A 9,315-nucleotide genomic window follows, 5' to 3' on the forward strand; every position below is an offset into this window, starting at 1 on the left:
GATAATCATTTTTTGCAATTTATGCATATTTGCATATACATTGTTTTATTAGTTGCAAAGAAGGAATATGAGTTTAATAATTACAGAATTTAATGAAGAATATTTGATGAAAATCAGCAAACAAAATGAAATACTTCAGAATAGAAGAAATGTGGATAATATAAATATTCCCTCAAAGTACTAATACTTATTGTTGTAAAAATTCAAATTACAATGATTTGTCTTTCTCCCCCTACAAGTAATGAGGGAAATTAGAATAAGCAGTGTAGATAACAATGTAAATTGGTCTAACATATCTGGAGGACAATCTAGCAATATATAAATTTTAGAGAGAATATTTGGAAAGTTTTGAAAAATTTTATTGAGCATCTTAGCACGGCATGTTAAGAGTTAAGAAAATACTTAAAACAGTCTTGATGCATATTTAGAAATTTAAAATTACATGATGGTACATTGAAAGAAAGATAACTGGTGGCTGTTATTCTAGCTTACTTGGATGGGTGAAATTAAGAAGATCTCAGTTTGAGGCCAGCCTGGCATGAAAAGTTTGTGTGACTGTCTTCTCAACTTACCACTTGGTAACATTGGACCATATCCATCATCCATGAGATACATGGAGGCTGAGACTGAGAATTTCCAGTTCCAGACCAACTACAGCATAAAAATTCTTCTAGATTCTCTCTCCAGACTAGACCCAGTAATTGTTGCTCAAGAGTATGTCCTAGTGGGAAGCAAGACCCCCATGTTGAAATTAACAGGTGAGAAACAGAGGAGGAGGTATGGCTCAGCAGTATTGCACACGTCTCACAAGCGTGAAATTGGGTTCAAGCCCTAGGGAGGGATGATATGGTTCCATCCTATGTCTATAATATTAGAGGATATGTTTAGAAAGGCATTTTTGTGACTTGATTCTACTTTTCCAGCAGAGGGCCCAAAGGATTGCATGATGCAACTCTGTAAAGAAATGTGCTTTCTTGGAAAGGATTTCCTTCCATCAGTGGCACAGTTCTAAATCCTCACTCTCTGGAGAACAGCAGCTATAAACCATTTGAAAATGGAGGAGAGGGAGCAGGAATAAACCAAAAACAAAAATCAAACCCCACAACCACTGGATTCATACAAAGATGACTAAATAAATGAAGGCAAGCAAGACTCAACCTAGTTCTTTGATTTCTTTGAAATGGGAATGGATATTTTTATTATCAAAAGAATTTAATGTGCCAGGCACCCATGGCTCATACCTGTAATACTAGCTACTCAAGAGGCTGAGATCTGAGAAACATGGTTCAAAGCCATCCAGGGTAGGAATGTCCATGAGATTCTTATCTCCAATAAACCACCCAGAAAACCAGAAGTGGCACTGTGACTCAAATGATAGAGTGCTAGCCTTGAGCTGAAGAACTTAGGGACAGTGCCTGGGCTCAGAGTTCAAGCCCCACGACTGATTAAAAAAAAAAAAGAATTTAATGTATAAGCAAAACTATGAAACATCAGTCCATAAGAAAATCAATACAATTGTATATCAAACATCAGTCCATAACAAAATGTATATCATTCATATTGTAACAATATAAATTCAATATAGTTAAAATGCATATAAATAAAATTAAAACATAAATTCAGAAGCCAAGTGCTGGTGATTTGCACCTGTAATAATAGCTACTCCCAAGGCAAGAACAAAATGAAATCACTTTACTGCAGCTACTCTTCATGTTAGTAGCAATGGTAAGCTGTACATACACAAACAATCAACATCCTAGAGGAAATTTGAAAAGAAAATGGATCCATGACCCAGAAAGGGCATATATAAAAAGGAAATCAATGAAATCTCTTGAAATTAAAATTGTGAGAGCAGAAATGAAAAATTCAATAGAAACATTAAGAAGTGACAATATTTGATATCTCACAGACCTACAAAATAAAATATATGAAGAATTTTCAAGTTTCAATCCAGATCATCCATGACCAAATAGTAAGAGTTCTAGGTACAAGAAGAGAAAAATAATGAAGAGAATATTTTGAAGAGATAATATAATGAGATCTGAAAAATGGAAAGTCCATAGCATATACACACAAACACACACATGCACATATCTATGCACTCATTCACATATATACACATGTACAGGTGCATACATGCACATATACACAAAACTATATATATATATTCATGTACAGAATAAATGGTTACATCTTTAAAAATTATCAGAATTAAAATGGCATTGAAGTTATCACCGGCAGAATAAGAAGCTAGAAAATAATAAATATGTATATTTTCAACATGCTGAAGGAAATGATACCTAGTCATATAAGCAATTTAGATACAATGGGGGAATAAAAATGATTTAAATCTCCAAGTTGTCAGTAAAAACCCACTTATCTCCTATGTACCTTTTTGTAGAACCTACTGGAAATAATTCTTTAGTGAGATTCAAAACTAAAGCAGGAAAGATATAGTCATGGAATCTAGAAAAGAGAAATGCTAATAAAGAAGAAAATTTTTAAAAAAAATAAATCCTAGAAAACCCTTCAAATGAGATCCTAAGAAGATATCTGTATGACAACAAGGAGATATGTGTCCTGTTGAACCAGATGGACAGGCTGTTTGTCCCCCTTAAGAATGAACAGAAGAGTGGTTGGAGGTTGGTGATGAAATTAATGAATATTCTACTGTGTTTGTTTAAATTAACAGAAGACTTCATAACGTTTTAGGCTGTTTGCGCCTAAAATTGGTGTTAGATAGAAGATATGCACTTAAACAAAAATCTGAGGGGAAAATAGGGTGGGGTGGTGAAAATTTTACAAAGCAATCACATAACTACATAGCTAACTTGTGAATAATTTCACAATGAATGTTAATAAAATTTAGTATGACACATCTATATAGTGATCACAGAATCACTTTGTCTACACGGTTGTATTATTTGGGTAAAATGTAAGAACAAAATAGTGGTTTTCACTCAAGGAACTCAGTGGATAATAGTTAGATGCAGAAGACAGCATTATATGGCATCAAATTTCAGAGAAAAGAAACTACAATGAATGTAACATTGAGAGAAAAGCACCTTAAGTTATCGGACTTCTGGATGTTTGTTTGTTTTAATATATGCCTTCTGTATATATATATATATATATATATATATATATATCTGCACATATGTATCTATATGTACAAATGTATGTAATTTACTTATTTTAGAAAACAATACAGTGGGTCCTCAATGAAAATAAAGCATCACCATAAAAATGTAACCATTCCATTTCTAGATATGAGATGCAAATAATTGAAAGCAATAACTTTGAGAGACCTTTTTACGACAAGGTAAGAACTAATCCATGCAAGGGGGAGAGAGTGTGAAATTACTGAACTGAAAGGCTGAGATAAGAAGGGGAGATGCAGAGGTGGGAGGGGCCGCCTGGAGAAAGGATTGGGATTTTGAGAGCAGTGAAGCAGGCACATTGGTGTGGGAGAGTTAATTTGGCTGTGTGCTGCCTTGAGAGAGGAAGAAGGGAGCCTACATTGGTGGAGTCAGTTGAGAAGGTGGTGCCAAACTTGGAAGGTATTGGCGCCCAAAGATCATGAGAAGGATGCACAGAATAGGCTGGGTTTCTAGTGACCCTTTAGGTGACATGATGCTCAGGGCATGGGGATAGTCGCTCAGGAAGGAAGGGAGGTTGTGACCTCTCACATTAAGAGGATGGGTCACATGCATGAAGAATATTGAGAGACACATTTCTTATGCTGAAAGAAGAGATTTCTAAGTCTGAAGAGAAAAAAATATTAGGAATTAGAGATACTCAATATGATCTGATGGTCTTCAAGGCATATAGAGATATGTAGAAAATACAGAGTACAGTGTTTGCACACACCCCAAATATGCACACCTCTCATAGAGATGCACACCCATTTACCCGTCTGGTGGATCTAGTACATACAGCATCTTGATGCTATTATCCAGGTACCACTCTCCAATAAATAAAACTAATGCTTCTTTTAAATTGACTGATTATTTAACTATAGAGAGAGCATGTGAAATAAGCAGAATATTTTGTTCTAGAGGTTTATCCACAAAAAATTGGCACATGTCCTTAGGACTTAGAAGTATGCTTGAAGACATGCCCATTGGTCAATACAAATAATAGTGCAATCAAGAATTCTATGTATATCCTACAAAATTTATACAAGTCAGGAAAGGGGCGACTAAGAGGAATGGATGAGAATGTTGAAAGGGCTGACATAGATCCAGATGCATTGTATTCATAAACTGCTTTGTTAAATGGCAACTCTGTTGTCCAATTACTTAAAAATAATGAAAAAATAAAAAGAATCATATTAGGCAACATATTGATTAGATTGATATAGAAAAGCATACATCCGTGGCAAAATAAAAATGTAAAGGTGTAAAGTTATATGGAGGAGGAAACTATAGATTTTCAAAGTACCTCCTACAAAGTAGTATATCCAAAAATCAGTGGGGAAAAAGCCTGGCAGAAATTGCCTTAATCAAGTAATAAAGATATGGGATTTGAACTTGATTCTTTCACTGGTAAAGTCAAATGGATTCTGAGAATGAGCTCGTGATCACTAATTAATGAAAATTTCCTAATTGTGAGGCTAGAACACAATGGGTCTAGAAGAGAATGCTTTTGTAGGCACTGTGTGCACAAGAGTTTGTTGTGATGGGCATCAAGAAGCCTGTGGATTCACTGATGCCATTGGTACCCATGATACGTATTGACTATCAGAGCAGTACAAAATACTTTTGTACTCTGGAGAGAATTCCCCTTTATTTCTAGAATGTTGATTACTAGTACAAATTAACTAGAATTGTTTGGGCTTATCATTAACAAGTGCTTCCATTTTTTCCTTTTCATTGGTCCAAAGGCCCATGATGCAAATTGCTGGTCAAATAGTGAAATGATATCAAAGAAACATCAAAGACTGTATTAGGCTCTTAGGCTGACTATTGAGGCTACTGGAAGCAGACTGAAAAATGTTAAAGAAAACTCATTTTGCAATTCAATAGGCATGTGAACAATGTAGAAACAAATACAGCGGATCAAGTGAATATTGGAAGATATTCCTAAGTCATTGTGGAGTCACAGAACAAATTGCAGAGGATACCTTTTCTGTTTAAAAAATGTGTGTGTACATGTTTGTATGTGTTTACTAAGCTGTACAAAAGTGTTGGAAGGATCCACAGTAAATGGCTGAAAATCTCTTTATAGGGAGATTATGGAAAAAGAGACAGTGGGTTTACTTATATTTCTATTGTATTGGGATATTATGATGTGTTAAATTGATGGTAGTGAGGATAATGACTTTATGATGATGATGAATATACAATGATGATGATTGAAAAAGAATAGGAAGAGATGTCAGTTGAAGAGGAACAGAACAACTGAAAACTGTTAGGCCTATCATTTGCTAAGAAGGGCAAGGATGCTTGTCACAGTACTATTAGGAGGGAAGTGGTGTGAAGGCTGGTAGAAAAAAACAGTGGAAAAATTGGCAGATGGTCAGATCTTTTAAATTCAGTATCTGGCTTCAATTGTTTTTTGTTAGTTTTTTTTTTTTTGGTTGGTTGTGAGACTTGAACTCTGGGACTGGGTGCTATTCCTGAGCTCTTCAGCTCAAGGCTAGTGCTCTATCACTTGAGCCACAGCACTACTTCTGGTTTTCTGGTGGTTAATTGGAGATAAGAGTCTTACAGACTTTCCTGCCCAGGCTGGCTTTGAACAATGATCCTCAGGTCTCAGCCTCCTGATTAGATAGGATTACAGGTATAAGCCACCAGCACCCAGCTTACTCTGGTATTTTTTGTGGAGTCCAAGATTATTGTTCTTAATGTAATGCTGGATCCATATTCTGTCTGCTGGTTCACCAAACAATTAATCTTTACTTCTTTTCAGCTAGCTTTGCTCTTTGGAGAAAGAGAAAAGCCTACTCTATATACATATATATACAAATTAGTTCTAGACTTCTTCCTAGGGAATTTGAAGCTAAAGTAATACCAGAATTTCATAAAAGTATAGAGCCAAATAAATGGTCAGATAATGTTTGTTTCCATGGAACTAGAATCTTTGTCCTCCTGAGCACATTCCCTTGGTCTCATATGAGACATGCATGCTTGCTAATGAATTTCACTCTCGATATTCCTTTGGAATGAGGTAATATCTCTCCACTTAAAGAACTACTGATATGCTGTAACTTACCTGCCTGTTTTTCTTAAATAGAAGGATGATAGTGAGTCACAGGCAACTTGAGTTAATTAAATGGGAGAAAGGAAGGAGGAATTCTGTTACAATTTCCTGTAGCATCAGATGCATGGATTTGTTGAGGAGGATAAGTTGGGTAGAGATGCCGTAGTTGTTAGGAATAAACAGCCAAATACTCACTCCACAGCCCAAGACAGTCATGCACATGTCTCCACTCAGGACTATCACAGGTCAGTCAGAGTAAATACTAGTAATTCTTAAGGAGAGAGGATTGAAATGAATGCTGTAAAAAATGCAATTTCTTCAGGCACAAACAATTCAGTGTACATTCTCAGGGCCAGGCTTGAGGAAAGGAGAGGAGCAATGAAGCAGTGATAGCTGCTGGTAGTTATTGGCTATTTCTCAGAGACAGGAACCCTGCTAAGAGAACACACAAATGAGATTCAAATCTCATGCAAGCTGGGAGGGAGAAGCCATGCTGATTCCCTTTTGTGGTTGAGAAAACATTGGTGTTGATAGCTCCTTTTCCTAAATCTATTCTTCTCTCCTTCACAGTAATAATAGTAAGCTCAGTTCTCATAAGGAACAGTTACTAAGTCTCAAATCAGTGTCCAAGTGTCCCAGGCCTGGTACATTTCCACACTGCTTGTCTTTTATTTGATATACTAATATAGAAATTGAAAGGAGTGGATTTTGAGCTGTTGTCAATGCTGATTTTAGGTTTGCAACTCATATAGATTAATATATAATTGAAATTCTTGAAATAAATATACTGTCATCCCTCAGATCTACAGGATCCACATCCACAGATTTAACCAACTGTGAACCAAAAATATTCAGAAAATAATATGTCTATACTGAACATTCATGATTTTTTGCCTGTCAGTTTTCCCTAAATATTAATAGTACAACAACTAAATAGTTGTCAATAGCATAGCATTTACATTGCATTAGGTATTATAAGAACTCTAGAGATGATTTAAAGTAAGTATATGAATACATGTGTGTAGGTTCTTTGCCAATAGCACAACTGGTTATCCAAGGGACTTGAGCATATATGGGTTTAGTATCTGTAAGAGGCATGGAACTGATTTGCTGTACATATCAAAAGACCATTATACATGTGTGCATGTCCACGCATATGGCTATATCCACATATATGTCACTAAAATACAGACATTATCATTATCACACCCTTGTGCCTCATCCCCTTCTATAATTTTCTATGGTAGCAAACTGCTCCTCTGTTTCACTTCTTATTGAATTTCTCTTATCTCCCTCTGGCATCCTGGCCAGTTGTTGATAGTTGGAGATGAGAGTTCTTCATATAATTTCCAGAAAGTGTCACAAGCTATTAGGAGAGCCATAAAAAACAAGTTGCCCTCAATTTGTGCATTGTAGAACATAAACCTTGTAGTTATCATTGATAGAGAGTCTATGACTCCAACCCCACCCCTGGCCACTTGAAACAGTTTCATATTCATGAAGCTACTGCTCAAACACCCCATATCAATCAGGAAAAAGGGGGTTGGAGTTTGTTAGTAATTGAATACCAGATGCCAAGAGAATCATCCCTGAACAGCTTAATTTCCTTCTTTATGCATTATGTGAAGGAACCCTTAGCTGTTCAGAGAGCTCTGGCTCCCCATCCTTAAGTAATATTTTGTAAACTTCTGTCTGTGAAGAATGTGTTTCTATTGGCAAATTGCTATTTACCTTATAGCGACATAAGGGCAAAATTGTCTGAATGAGGGACCTGTGTGTTATAAACAGGAAGAAAGAAGCCCTGTGAGATCAGAGTAATAGAGGGAGAATGATGAAGACTTTTACCTGAATGTGATGCGATGACTTTGGCTTTCTATGAAATGTGAATAATAGGTTCTCAGCACAAAGAGATTGTTCATGTTGACTTGTTGCCTGATATCTAACAGAATGGTCTTGTGACCTGACCATCTACATGAATATATATCTCAGCTCTGCCATTCCATCCCTGTCTATGAACTTGGACAAATCATTGAATCTCTGTGTACTTCTGCATTTTTCATCTCAAAATGCAAAAGTAACAGTGTGATGCTTCTATGGAGACATAAGGGCTTTTAAAACAACTTGTTACCTGCAAATTATCAGAATAACTGCTTTTTAATTATTGCTGTTGTTAATATTATTAATATAAGAGAAATAACATGAGTGAACCTATAGATGCTTGCTTGAGATATTCTGAGAATATTCTTTCCTTTCTCCCTCTTTATCTTCTTTTCTCCCTCCTTTCTATCTTTCTTGGTAGTACTGGCATTAGAATTCACGACCTTTTACTTGTTAAGCAAGTACTCTTTACTTAACCACACTTCAGTACTGTCTTTTTTTCATTTGTTTGCTGTATTTATTTTGACTTAGGATGTCAATTTTGTGCCCAGGTGCACAGTTGAACTACAATTTTCATATTTATGCTTCCCACCATAGCTGAGATGACAAGTATTCTCCTCCAGACCCAGATTTTTCTGTTTCAATGGAGTTGTGGGAGCTATGCTATCTGGATTGGTCTAGAACTTTGATCTTCTTGATCTTAGACTTCCAGGTATCCAGAATCATGGGCATGAGCTACAAGGCTCTGGATAAAATTTTTAATTTTGATAAACATTTTGCTTTCCAGTTTTAAGTATTTTCTTATACTTTCTGTATCAGTAACTTTTGTAAGATGCCATAATTCTGGTGTACAACTTCATCAAACAAATACCACTAACCCTAAAAACACACATAGACCCACACACATTGATTATTGGTGACTTTAACACATCACTGTTCCCTCCGGATAGAGCAACTCAGCAGAAACCCAACCGAGAAACCCTAGAACTAAATAATTGCATTGACCAACCAGACTTCACAGACTCTACAGAATTCTTAACTCAGCAGCATCAGAATATACATTCTTCTCAGCAGCATATGGAACATTCTCCAAAATAGATCATATTTTAGGCCGCCAAGCAAATCTATGAAAATTCAGAAATATTGAAATTATTTCCTGCATCCAGTCAAACCAGAACAGAATAAAATTAGAGCACAATACCAAAAGCTATCATAGAAAATTCTCTTACTCAT

The sequence above is a fragment of the Dipodomys ordii genome, unplaced genomic scaffold, assembly GCF_000151885.1.
Source record: "Dipodomys ordii isolate 6190 unplaced genomic scaffold, Dord_2.0 Scaffold4, whole genome shotgun sequence".
Taxonomy (NCBI): Eukaryota; Metazoa; Chordata; class Mammalia; order Rodentia; family Heteromyidae; genus Dipodomys; species Dipodomys ordii.